Raw genomic sequence first — 14262 nt, forward strand, 5'->3', positions numbered from 1 at the left:
TCCCTGTAGATAACTTTGTATTTGTGTGATCTTGTCAGTCCCGATGACATGGCAGGGTCAGAAATACTTTTGTTAATCAAGCATGCATAATTTACATCACATCTTGGCTGAGTAATACGATTCCCTCATGCTCTACTGTCAACCCCAAAAGAAGCCTGCAAAGATAAGAACACCACTACCCCAGCTTACTCCAAAAGCCCATCCCAACTCATCGCCATCTAGTCAAGTTCAACTCCTAGAGACCCTATAGGCCAGGCTAGAACTGCCTCCTCTGGGTTTCTGAGACTGTAACTCTTCACAGGAGTAGAAAGCCTTATCAGTCTCCACAAGAGTGGGTTGGTGGTTTTGAAACACTGATCTCATGCTTAGCAACCCAGCACATAGCCCACTCCACCATACAATGAGGCAATTTCCTTGTACTCAACACAACTTCTGTGTTGAGCTGAAAACTCACATGCAAGTTCAGCAGTTGGGGCCCGGCAGAAGAAGGATGAGGCTTTCTACTCTCATAAAGATTGATAGCCTCAGAAGCCCAAAGGACCAGGTCTAGTCTGCCCTTACATCGTCACTGGGAGTCAGAAATGTCGCAACGGAAGTGAGGATTTGCATCTTACTACTTACCCACACCAGAACCAAACCCAGTGTCCCGGTGCTGACTCAGACTCAGGACCCTCTATGTCAGCACCGAGCTGCCCCAAGGGTTTTCTAACTGGAAACGGTCGGTAGGTCTCTTCTCTCACCGAGCAGCTGGTGGAGTCAAACTGTCCACTTTTTCATTGGCAGCAAAGTGCTTTATCCACTGCACACCAGGGGTCCTTGCTATTGCAACATAGAAGAATGAAAAAGGGGGTGATCTCCCTTCCAGATAACAAACACTGGGGTGCAAGACCTTTTTCACCTTTGTTTTTATTTTTCAATAATTCTACCTCCCCTTCTGATCACTCTGTTCTGCTATATAATTAAGCTTGTGTGGTGTCTGAGTGTGGGGGTACCCTGAGACATTCTCAGGACAAGATTTATATTCATTTAGTCTAAAGTATACATATTCATTAGTCCAAAGGTCTACTTCGGAAATAATAGTTATCAAGCAATAAATAGTTACTGGGCAATAGTGAACAAGGTATCAGATAAGGAATAACCTAAAGTGGGGAAGAGTAAATATGCAAGGTCATTCTAGATTTTGATTAGTTCAGGGAATAAATTAGGTGATGAGAAAGGACATAAAGAAAATAATTGGAGGGAAACAAAAAACAAAACAAAAAAAACCCACCATGCGTTAGTCTGGGTAGATGGGAGAAACAAATCCATGGACACACATATGTGTATAAGAAAGAGATTTATATACAAGAGCAATTGAATATTGAGAAAACATCCCAGCTCAGTCCAGATCAAGTCCATAAGTCTGATATTAGCCCATATGTCTGATATGAACCTATAGAGTCCTCTTCAGACTCATGAAACACATGCAATGACACCGAATGTAGATCACAGGCCAGTGGGTAGAAAGTCTTTGGATCTAGTGGCATTGGAAACATCTCAGCGCTGTCAGGAATCTCTGCATCAGGGTGGGTCCATGTGTCTTGTCAGCTGCTATGTCTCCCAGGCTGTGAGCAGAGAGTCTCCTATCTCCAAGGAGGAAATACCAGATTTCCCAGAAGGCTTTCTCTCAGGAGAAGGCCATGCCCACACCGAAGCCTCATTGGCTATGATCCGATTGATAGACTAGACTCCACTCATAATCCTCTCAAGTGGACAATTCTATAACTACCACACACCATGAAGACAGTTCCAACTCATGTTCCTGCTGGCTTCCAAGTGACTGTAAGTCTTTACAGAAGTAAAAAGCCTCATATTTCTCCCTGAGCTGGTGTTTTTGCACCACTGGCCTTGCAGAATGCAGCCCAACACTATCCACAATACTACCAGGAAGCCATTCTAAATAGCAGTCAGGAAGACTTCTGTAACCATTATCCACAGTCTACATCATCAGGTTAGTTTGATACAACATTAAAGCATTCAAGTACATGCTGCTGAAGCCCAATTGCTACTGTCCTGTTCTTCATTTCCTCTGAGAGAAACAGAGAGTACAAACATAAAAACACTTCATTCTTAAAGTTGTAAACTATTTTCATGGATGAGACAGATGTGTAAACATATAAATGAACACAATGTAGCAAAGGCTACCCTGCAGTGGGAACAAGGTTGCTGCTCTTATTAGTTAGCTCTTGTGCCCTCTGTCTATGTTTGAATATCTTTCTCTCTCTGAAATCCCTAGGGAACACTGGGGTTTTGTTTGTGTTTTTGTTTTTTCTTGTTTGGGTTCCAGGCTGAAAATTCAGCCTGGCTCCCTCCATCACATCAATGTTTTGATTTTTTTAGCTAGGTCAGAAGTAACTCGACCTGCATGGCATCCTAGCTCTGTAGCTAGTGGATTCTAGCATGGGTTTGCCATCCATAACCTTAAAGCAATATGAAAAATTCATTTTAAAATTATTTTCCTAAAATGCCCGTATTTTTCACCCTATCTCACACAAAGGTAAATAAGATGTTTGACCAGGTAGCTTAAACTAATTGTTGCCACACAAAAGTAGGGGTTCGACTGCAACCATCATTATTCGATTTCACTATGGCTGCAACTCCATCAGGGTGGACTGTAATTAACCAAGTGGGTCTGGCAACCACACAGTCAGTGTTCTTTCTGTTTGTTTTGCGTTGTAGGAGTTCTTTGTTTTTATGTTTGAAATGAACTTGGAGGTCACTGAGGTCTCCAAGTCCACTTCTGTTTTACTTTTCTCTTTTTTAACTACTCAGACCCATCATTAGATCTGAGGGGTAAGGGAGAGTTTGTTTTTCATGAAGCAATTTTTATTTTACATATTTTATTTTCATTGTTTCAACCCTCTATGTTTTGTTCTTCCCCCAGGCCTCTTCATTGTCATCAAAGTCTTGTCTGTTGGTATATAAACTACATTTCCTCTTCTTTGCTTTTCCTCATAACAATGATGAAATTAAATATTTATCTTTGTAAGAGTGACTGAGTTTGTTAAGCATAAGAGAGTTTGAAGAGAGTTATCATCATTTTTTATTGACCCATAAAATTCCACAGGATGAATGTACCAGAACTTGTTTATCCATTCAGGGTGGGTTTGTTTTTGTTTTTTAAGACAACACAGGTACAGGGTACATACATAGGCATTTTAATTAGGTTCTGAGATGGTTATTGATTGATATTCGCTGGTCAATTCTTGTAGATACCCCCAATTCTTTCAGATTCTCCCAGGGGACTCCCATCTCCTGGGAGTTGCTACTTTCCCCTGAAGAATGAGGTCCCCACATTCCAGGGCCTTGCACGGGGGACAGGTGAGAAAGAGCAGGGAAGCTTCTCTCTGCCCACCACCCTTCAAGCCACATATTTCAAAGTCTCAGAACTGGAGTGGAATTAACTGTCAATCCTAGCTTTATATGAGGTGGTAAGTGAAGAAAGGAGGGATGAAAGTCCTCCCCAGGGGCCCCTTCTCCGTGTGACTCTTTAATGAGATGACAGCGGGACAGAGGCTTCTGGAAATTCTCACATAGGCATTGGGTGTAATCAGTACGTAGGGCGCTCCATAAGGTCCTTTCAGAACAAGAGGATGAGGTCAGGCAAAAGTCAGCCTCTGAACAAACCCGCTGCAAGGCCAAGGAGGGTTTTGTCAAAATGACTTCGAAAACACCGACATGGAAGCTGTGTGTGTACTTTCAACCTAATCAACTCACCTTGGTAACACCTCATGCTCACCTCTCTCATAGCACTTCCCACACTGCAGTTTGTAGGTTTATGTATCTGTGTCTTCCACGTTGCTGTGAGCTACTATTTCTGCCTTCAGAGTCTAGCATGGTGTTTGGCACAGAAAGATCATTCAGACAGTAGGGACTGAATAAATGTTTGCTAAATAAATTAGCTGGACATATAACCAAATAAATAGACATATTAATTACAGTGGACATCTATATATGCACCTGCTGATACAATCTTTAAAAAATAAAAACAAAAAAAGTTGCCATCCATCATCAGAACAAAAAATCTTACCATAGTGAATGAGGCGGGGAGTGCGGAGTGGAGACCCAAAGCCCATTTGTAGGCCACTGGAGATCCCCTTGCAGAGGGGTCTCAGGGAGGAGATGAGCCAGTCAGAGTGTGATGTAGCAACGATGAAAATGACAACTTTCCTCTAGTCCCTAAATGTTTCCTCCCCGCTCCCACTATCATGACAAGTCTGGCTAGACCAGAGGATGTACACTGGTACAGATAGGAACTGGAAATACAGGGAATCCAGGGCGGATGATCCCTACAGGACCAGTGGTGTGAGTGGCGATACTGGGAGGGTAGAGGGAGAGTGTGTTGGAAAGAGGGAACCGATTACAAGGAACTATATGTGACCTCCTCCCTGGGGGATGGACAACAGAAAAGTGGGTGAAGGGAGACGTCGGACAGAGCAAGATATGACAAAATAACAATTTATAAATTGTCAAGGGCTCATGAGGGAGGGGGGAGGGAGGAGGGAGAGGTAAAAATGAGGACCTGATGCCGGGGCTTAAGTGGAGAGCAAATGTTTTGAGAATGATGAGGGCAGTGAATGTACAAATGCGCTTTACACAATTGATGTATGTCTGGATTGTGATAAGAGTCGTATGAGCCCCTAATAAAACGATTTAAAAAAAGTTGCCATCAAGTCAATTCCAACTTTGTAAAAATCACACTTGGTTTGATTGTCTATTTGTTTTTTAACCAAAAAATGGTACCAGCAGAATTGGGTCTTCTGGTTACTAAAATGATGCCCACTACCACAGTGATAGACGTAGTTCTTTGGATAATTTCAAATATTGGATGGATTTCTTTCCAAAGCATGCAGTTTTGAATCTCCAGGCTCTTTGTACATCCCTTCAGTTCTAGAAGAGTTAGTGAGCAATTGCGATGCACTGGGCACTGACCTACGAATGAGGCCTAAGCACAGACATTTATTGTATTTGTATTTAAGAAATCTTGTAGGGAAAACAACAACAACATCTAAAAAAGCAAATGGAAATGTTGTGCAAGAAAATGTGTTGCAAAAAAAAAATAAAAGAAAGAAAATGTGTTGCCTGAGATTGCTAGGTCAAAATGTAAGCTCTTATCATTTGATCCACTTTTGACCCTTTTAAAGCACCTTTAGTTTAAAAAAAAAATCGAAGGGGAAATACACGTGGATTTAGCCCCTGGTGAATCCTCTCTGACCTCGGACCAGGGATGCGAATAGTCTTGCTAAGAGGAACGCCTTGGAAAGTGGATTGCTGTAGAGGAGGTTAGGTTAGGTTAGGTTAACATTTGATCTCCTTTATGATCCATTTAAATTTGTTCTAGTTTTTTGATCTTTTATGCTTTCTTTTCGATTGAGGTTTGTATCTGTTATACTTTGTTATTCATGTTAGTTTTGTTGGTTTTTAAATGTGTTTCTGTATATGGGATCCAGGATAGGTAAATCTATAGAGACAGTGGTAGCTAGATTAATGGCTCCTTGGGGGCACGGCAGGGGGGGTTGGAGGGAAATGGGGCGCTAATAACAATGAGTACAAGAATGAAGAAAATGTTCTAAAACTGATTGTAGTGATGATTCTGAAACTCTTCCTCGTGTGACTGAATGATTGAATTATAGATGTGTGAACTTTATGCAAATAAAACTGTTGAGGAATATTTTTTTGTATATTTAAATACACCTCCTTAATGAAATTTTTTTTTAAATGCCTCTGCCCGAGGGGCAGAAGGAGGACACAATTACTTCAGACACAATGCATTGAAAGGAAACAAGACATAGGAAGACTAATGCTTCGTCTTAATCTTTCCAAGGGAGAGGAGAAGGGCAAGGAGCAGGGCGTTGAGGTAGAAGGAGCAAATGAGGACACAATAAACATTGGCTTGCTTGTGCAGAGACTATCACAGAAGTTGTGCAGGGTTCTAGAGAGAGAGAAAATTTGAGAACCTTATGAAATATGTTAAGAAGTCCTGACCATATAGTACAGGAGATAGGAAACGACAAGGTGATACTGGTATTTAAAAAGATCACCCCGACAAGGGGGAGGGCAGGTTAGACAGGTTCAGGGAGAGGGAGAATTTATGGTATATGATTTGGGGGTGGAGGGAAGATGATTTTCATAGTCTGGGTGAGAGATGGTCGGAGTCTAAACAAGGGAAAAGGGCATGGAGAAAGGAAGATGCTCAAAGAGTCGATAGCAAAACAGATTAGGAATCGCTGACTTGAAAAGCCAAACTCAAAATCCTAGCACAATTCACTGAGCCCTTGAAAATGTGGCCCTGGATCCTCAATACAGAATAATGTCATGCTATCACACACTCTACCCTCTAGGCCAGTGGTTCTCGACCTTCCTTGTGCTGCGCCCCTTTAATACAGTTCCTCATGTTGTGGTGACCCCCCCAACCATCAAATCATAACTGTAATTTTGCTACTGTTATGAATCGTCGTGTAAATATCTGGTATGCAGGTTGTATTTTCATTTTTACCAATGGATCATAATTAAAGCATAGTGATTCATCACAAAAACAATACATCATTATATATTATAAAATATTTATTTCTAATGACAAATAAATGAAATGTTGTCTTGAAGCATGGTGTAACCTGGGTAACAGTCTTCATGCTGGGTGCTCGTATGTGGTTGGTTCTGCATGTGGGTGGACTCACTTGGAGACGGATAGAGGATTGGTGTCTCGGTTCCTAAGATCATCAGAAATATGTGTGTTCTGATGGTCTTAGGCAACCTCTATGAAAGGGTGGTTTGACCCCCAAAGGGGTCATGGCCCACAGGTTGAGAACCCCTGCTCTAGGCACAAAGTCCTTCTCAAAATCTTGATTACACTATACTTTTTTTGGCCAATGAGTGTTTGTTCGTCCTCTGCCTGGAACTTCCTTTCCCTTTTTGTCAGGCAGCTGAATGTCTAGTCAGGTAAAGGTAATATTTTAATATTAACTCCTGTGATCATTGGGTTTTGTATTGTGGTAGTTACATAATTTCATGTCATTTGATAAATAGAATGAAGGGGTGGAATTCAGTCTGTGAATCAGGTCACAGCCAAATGATGCCTCCTGGTGGGCATGACCTCATGAGGATTCTGGGAACTTCCTCTCCTTCGCCCTGGAGGTAGGATACACGCGCTCTCTGCTTCAACTTTCTATTGAGGAGACAGATTCAGAGAGCTGGAGGGGCATCACACCAATGCTGAGATGCTTCCTCCACCACTGGATCCACAAGACGTCACCCTCCTGTAATCTTCCTGCATTCAGCATCATTGTATGTGGTGCATGAGTCTGAAGAGGAATTTATAGACTGGTATTGGACTTATGGATTGATCTGGACTGAGCTGTGATGTTTTCTCAATATACAATTGCTCTTTCATATAAAGCTCTCTCTTGCACCCATATGAGTGTCTCTGGATTTGTTTCTCTGGTCAGCCTGGCCTAACGTGTGTCAACTTGGCTAGGCCAGAATTGTCATTGCTTTGGCAGCTGAGGCCTCATAATTCCTCATGCTGTGACCTATTTTAATGTAATCAACTCCACAATGGGGACTGTTGAGAGCAGTCCAGCCTTTATAATAAGATTAGGGTGGAGTGAAACCCCTTTAGGCCAGCAGCCCTGATGCAATGGCAGGGATGTTTCCGCAGGTCTGCGGCTCCCTATATAAATAGTGGTTGTGGGAAGCTTGCCTCCTTTTGTGCTGCATGTCGTTTACTTTTTGCTGGGTTGGGATCCTGCATCTGCCCCACTAGCCTCCCATTCAAGACCTTTGAGTCTGAACCAATGGCCTACCAAATTGTGTGCTGATCCTAGATCCTGGACCTGTTGGTGGCCGACCATCCCTCCTGCCATCTGACCTGCTGGTATTAGATTCCTTCACCTCTGCAGTCACAAGCCTCACCTGTTGCCTTTGGGGATTGAGCTACCCATGCAGCCTGTGATGTCCCTGCTGGTTATAGATAGTTATTATCACATATATTATATCTGTACATAATTTCTAGTTTTGCTTCTCTAGAGAAACCAGTGTAAAACAACCCCTTCATGAAATTCTACCTTTCTCTTCCAGGAGCTCTTGGTGCACATCCCACTGTGGTATGATTACTTTGTATTTTCCATATGTACCTCCAAGTCATTCTAAGTCCTAAGGTCCTTCCAGGCTGAGATTGGTTTCCTTTCTTTGCTTCCCCAGAGCTTGACATGATGACCAGCAAAAAAGCCTGGGTGTCTGATGGACGTACGGGAATCAGAGTCTCCCTCTGATACCACCAAGATGCTGCCAGGTGAGGTCTTGCTTGCCCTTCCTCTATGACCCCGCTCTGAAACGAAAACACCACCAAGAGACTTAAGTCCCAAAATAAGATTTCCCATATTTGGGGATAAATCTCTCTTATAAAAAGAAACAAGATCTTTTCACCAACCAGCAAGGAAAATTCCAGGGGAAAAGCCAGGCAAATCGGCACAGTTTCCAATCTGTCACCACTTTAATCCATCTTGTAAATCACTTCCAGTTTAATTTTAAAGTATGAAACACATTTTCTTCATCCATTTCTCTAAGAACTTACTTAAAGAGTGGCTCCCATTGCCTACATTATCAAAACATTTTACAGCCTGGGTTTGAAGACCTTCCACATTTCACTCATTCAGTCCACTGTCTCCACACTACTAGCAGAATTATCTTCCAGAAATACAGATAGGATTATTGGTCCTCCTACTCAAAAATACTTCTAGGCTCCACATGACCCAAGATAAATGTCAAATTCCTCATGTAAGCTTTAAACTCCAGTATTTGGCAGATATCCCCCCCGCCCCTGGCTTACCCTCCCCTATAGTCTCTAATCATCAGTTACTTCCCGAGTTATTTTTCTCAAACATATTGTATTAGTCTGGTTACTTTAAAGAAACAAATCCACAGAAACTCATGTACAAGAGAGAGGTTTATATAAAGGTTAAGTGCACATTAAGAAAACATCTCAACCCAGTGCTGCCTAAGCTCACAAGTCCAACATTAACCCATTAACTCATATGTCCAATACCAATCCACAAAGTCCTCCTCCATCTCACAAAACTGACACAATGATGCCAACTGCAGGAGGAAAGCCGAGTCAGTGAATGTGTAAACATCTGATTTAGTTAGTTTATTGTGCCAACCTGGCCAATAAATACATGTGGGGTTAACTGAAGGGTGGAGGGATAAATGGCTCAGTGAGCCTCGCCTTTCTAGTTCTCGGGTCTTTTGCTTTGGGATGGTCGCACCAGGGTGCAGCTGCCTTAGCCAGTTCCCTGCTACAGCTTGCAAGGCTGACTTCCTGGAAGATATCCCCAAGGAGAAACCTCATGGACCCACCCCGATGCAGCCCTGGGTGGAGACCCCTGCCAGCGCTGAGATGCTTACACATTCACTGACTCAGCTTTCCTCCTGCAGTTGGCGTCATTGCCTCTGCTTTGTGAGATAGAGGAGGACTTTGTGCATTGGTGTTGGACATATGAGTTAATAGGTTAATGTTGGACTTGTGGGCTTGGGCAGCACTGGGTTGGGATGTTTTCTTGATGCGCACTTAACCTTTATATAAAACTCTCTCTTATACATGAGTTGCTGTGGATTTGTTTCTGTAAAGTACCCAGACTAATACAACATCTCAGCGCAGGCAGGGGTCTCCACCCGGCTGCTCCAGCACCCAGGGCTGCATCGGGGCAGGTCCATGAGGTTTCTCCTTGGGGATGTCTTGCAGGAAGTGAACCTTGCCAGCTGAAGCAGGGAACTAGCTAAGGCAGCCGCACCCTGGTCCGACCATCAGAAAGCAAGAGACCCAAGAACTAGAAAGGCGAGGCTCACAGAGCCATTTATCCCTCTGCACTTCAATTAACCCCACTTGTGTTTATTGGCCAGGTTGGCACAATAAACTAACTCACATATTTTACATTTTCACTGTCTTTGTGTATCTGCAGTGTTCCAGTTGTGCCTGAAACACTTGAAATGCTTTCCTCTATATCTGTAACAAAAGTTAGCTGTCCCAATAGAAAAGACGTCCAATCGACTAAGTCTTTTCTATTTGCTCCTTCCGTTGAGATACAATCTCTAGTTGGAGCCAATCTGATTGGGACACCATGCGATTTCCATATTCTATAGAACTTCTCAATACATTTTGCCCTTCCATTACAATTATTTACACAAATACTATATTTAAAGATTATATTTACATTATATGTAAATATTATACTTACAAATATTATACCTGTCTGCAGACACACCTGTTTGAAGATACCCTCCTGAGATCCAGTATCTACTATTCCACTTCTCTGCTTCCTTTTTGAGCATGATTCATCAAAGGATGTGTTTGTATACTGGGTCTCACTTCCTCTGCCTCCAACTTTGAGTCCCTTCCAACAGCTTTTATCTACCATTCATTGAAGTATCAAGGTCTTAAATAACTTGCATATTTACTGAAGCCAATAAGCAATTCTCAGCCATCCTCTTACTTGAACTAACAGCTCCATGTGATGTAATTACAGCTCCTCCCTTCCTGGGACCATCTTGTCCTCTGGCTTTCAGGGCATCTCTTTCTCGTTTGTCCCGGTCTCTTCTCCGCCTACCTTCTCTGGATTTTTGCCTTAATCTGACTCGTCCCATCCACTGCAAGCTGAAGTGTCTAGACCTTAGCCCTCCTGACCTCCTCTCCATAGACACTCACACTCTGATGCCATCCTGTGCTAAGGCTTTGGATTTCCTCACTTGGTGTGTTCGGGTGGGCTCTCGAGAGAAGCAGGACCAGCGACACTTGTGTGTGTATGTATACAAAGAAATGCACATCAACAAATGGATGACACAGTTGTTGCCATCGATTCTGCCAGTCTTATGTCATCCTCACAATTGTTCCTGTGCTTGAGCCATGGCCACCGCTACTGTTCAGTCCATCTCATTGAGGCCCTCCTCTCTTTTGCGGCCCCTCTACTTTACCGAGCATGATGTCCCTCGTTAGGGACCGGTCTCTCCTGACAACACGTCCAATGTGTGTAAGATGAAGTTATGCCATCCTGGCCTCTAAAGAGCACTCTGGCAGTACTTCGATCAAGACAGATCTGTTTGTACTTTTGGGGGTCCACGGTACTTTCAATATTCTTCTCCAGCACCCCAATTCAAATGTGCTCTGGTAGAAGTAATAGAAGTAACTCCAGTTCAGTTTAAGTCCATAGGTCAGAGGTAAGCTGGAGGCTCCTCCTGACTCATGTAGGTGTGGAAGTTGATGAACAGGAAATAGCACGTCTTCTCAGCCATCTTGGACGGCTTGCCCTTCTCTGGTCCCAGGCCTCTCAGCTACTTAGCTCCTTGGTCTCTGTTCTACCCCAGCAAATGTTACCAAGTTCCTTCAGCGCTGGTCAATTTTCAAAGGATACTCCACTCTGCAAGCCTGCCTCCTTCCTGAAGGCACTCAGTTTTATCCCTTCCAAGGGCCGGAAAGGCCACTGCTCTGTCTTCTGGTCTCCACACTGCTCTTCTGCTCTGTCTCCTGGGCTCCCCACTGTGGCCTCTGGTCCTGCCTCTGCTATTTCAGGCAGGGATCTCACACACATTCTGAAGATGGTTCTTCTCCCTGGATGGTCATGGGATACTCCCTTCCTGTTCCTGAGATTGTTCCCTCATATGCTCAGCACACTGGCAAGACTGACCATTGCCTCAGTTACAGTCTTCTCCACCTTATGTGCATGATATCATCCAATTATTTGGTGGTGGTGGGGTGTTACAAATATGATAGCTAGAAGAGCCTCAGCAAGTACTTCCACTTCACCCAACATACCCTTCTTCATCTCAGTGAACGCCCTCTCTGTTTACTAGACCATAGAGTCACCTTTGACCCCTCTCTTTCTCATCCTCGTCTGAACATTGCACCAGCTCTGCATCCAGCTATATATGGAATTTCACTCCTGTCCATACCTCTTTTATCGCTACCACTCTGGCTGAAACCCCAGCATGGGTTATTTCAATAGTCCCTTAACTGGTTTCTCTGCATATAGGCTTGGCTTCTTCTTCAACCTGCAGAGTGATCTTTTTAAGGAATGTAAAAATGGCACGGAGTAGGGGGTGTCTACCCTCCATTAACTTCATTTGGGCGAAGAAGAATCAAGATCAACAGCCCAAGAGTGATTCCTGTAAGGTGCAGGCTTGACACACCCTTATCCTGCAACCTTTTCACCAATTCTGACATCAAACATCTATTCCACGGCAGTTTCTCCTTCTCTGCTGGGCTTGATTATTTGTTCTAATGGTCACACAGAACTCACGGACAACACTTATGAGTACAGGATTTATTAGAGAAATGACAGGTGACCCTTCAGGACCAGAAATAATTCAGTTCTCAGGTCAGGACAGCATCTTCTCATTTATACCCATAAGCATGTCCTTCTCCAGCCCATAGGCCTTCAGGCCACTGTGTCTTCCCAGGCTCTGCTCTTTGCAACCAAGTGTTACAAAGTTCTGCCACTAAATGCCCAGAGGCACCTGACCCTGCCAGCCACCTCCTGCTCAAAGGCTTTCTCACTCCATGTGCTGTGCAACACACTGCCTCATCTCCTGGTTCTATTGCCACCACTGCTCACCCTCTCACCAGCCAAGGAACTACAATTCTCCCTCCCTGCCTCTTCAGAACAGCAGTTCTGGGCCCAAAGGTAGTATCCTCCTCCTTTGTGGGTGGTTGTGAGGTCCCTCTTTCCACCTCTGGGATCGCTCATCTTAAGCCCAGTAGGATGACAAAACTGACCAACCCCCTCTTTGGATTTCCATACACCTAACTAATATGGTCTCCAGTCCACACAGGTTCCAAGCACCTTATTTACATTAGCAAGCTATCCAATCCCCTTGACGGGCCACAAGCATCTCATTTGCGTAGCCCTACCCACTCATTTGGTGGGAATGATGGGAAGTATAGTTGTGGTTGTAAGGTGCCATCCAGTTGGTGCTGACGTATAGCAACCCTACGTACAAAAGAACAACCCATTGGTCAGATCTGCACCAACCTCACAATCGGTGTTTTATCTGAGCCCATTGTTGTAGCCGCTGTGCCAGCCCATCTTGTGGCGGGCCTCCCTCTTTTTCCCTGCCTTTCTACTTTACCAAGCGCGCTGTCCTTCTCCAGGGACTGGTCTCTCCTGGTGAAAAAGGCAAAGTGTGTAAACTGAAGTCTTACCCTCCTTCCTTCTAAGGAGAAGTCTAGCTAGAAGGGTCATATTTTGATTTGTGACTTCTCCTTTCAAACCCGTCTCAAAAAGTCTCACGCCATCCACAAGGCAATCCACAGTTCTTACAAAATATTTTTGTCGTCCAGCCCACTACTGCCATTCAGAAGTTATCTTCCATAGCTCTGGCTATTTCAAAACTGGTGGCAAGAGGTTTGTAACAGAGCTGTAACTTTGGAGGTGGCGTGAACTGTGTGCATTCTGATTGGTGTACAGGTCAGAGTTGAAAGGGTTTGGTGGTGATATTGGATGTGGAATGTAGGAGGAAAGGATGGCTAGGACTGGGCCGTGTTGCCTTATGTTGTGTGGAGGGTGGCAGTGAGTTGAGTTGGAACATCCCGGAGGGGACCTAATAGCCAAATGTACACCGCCTTCTCTCACGTTTCTGTCTGGCAACCTACTTCCACCTTTATTGAAGAAAGGCTTTCCAAGTGAGCATAGTGTGTGAGTTGAATTGACTCTGACACATAGCACCCCTTTATGGCAGAGGGTTTCCTTGACTATCATTGGTATAGCCGCTGATTGCCAGGACTTCTCCCTAGCAGCTTTCTGTGAGCAGCCCAATGCTTATCTACTGTGCCACCAGAGCTTTGATAAAACATGACTTTAATATGCCAAATATTACCTGATCCCAACGGGATCAGAAGATCACAAACAAACAACCACATTGTTGAGAATGAGGTGGGTCGAAGCAGAGACCAAAAACCCATTTGTAGACAGTGGGACATCCCCTCACAGAAGGGTCACAAGGAAGGGATAAGTCAACCAGGGTTTAGCACTGATGAAACACACAATATTCCTGTTTCCTTGAGGCTTGTCACCCCTACCCTCACCCTCACTGTCATGACCCCAATCCTGCCTTTCACTATGGGCTATATGGGAGCATATGCACAGGTACAGATAAGAGCTCAGGACACATGGAATCTAGTTCAGACAATCCCCTTGGGAACAGAAATGGGTGTAGCAATGCCAGGAGGGTAGGGGG

The sequence above is a fragment of the Echinops telfairi genome, unplaced genomic scaffold, assembly GCF_000313985.2.
Source record: "Echinops telfairi isolate 266 unplaced genomic scaffold, ASM31398v2 ScPeMD7_1;HRSCAF=3_0, whole genome shotgun sequence".
Lineage (NCBI taxonomy): Eukaryota > Metazoa > Chordata > Mammalia > Afrosoricida > Tenrecidae > Echinops > Echinops telfairi.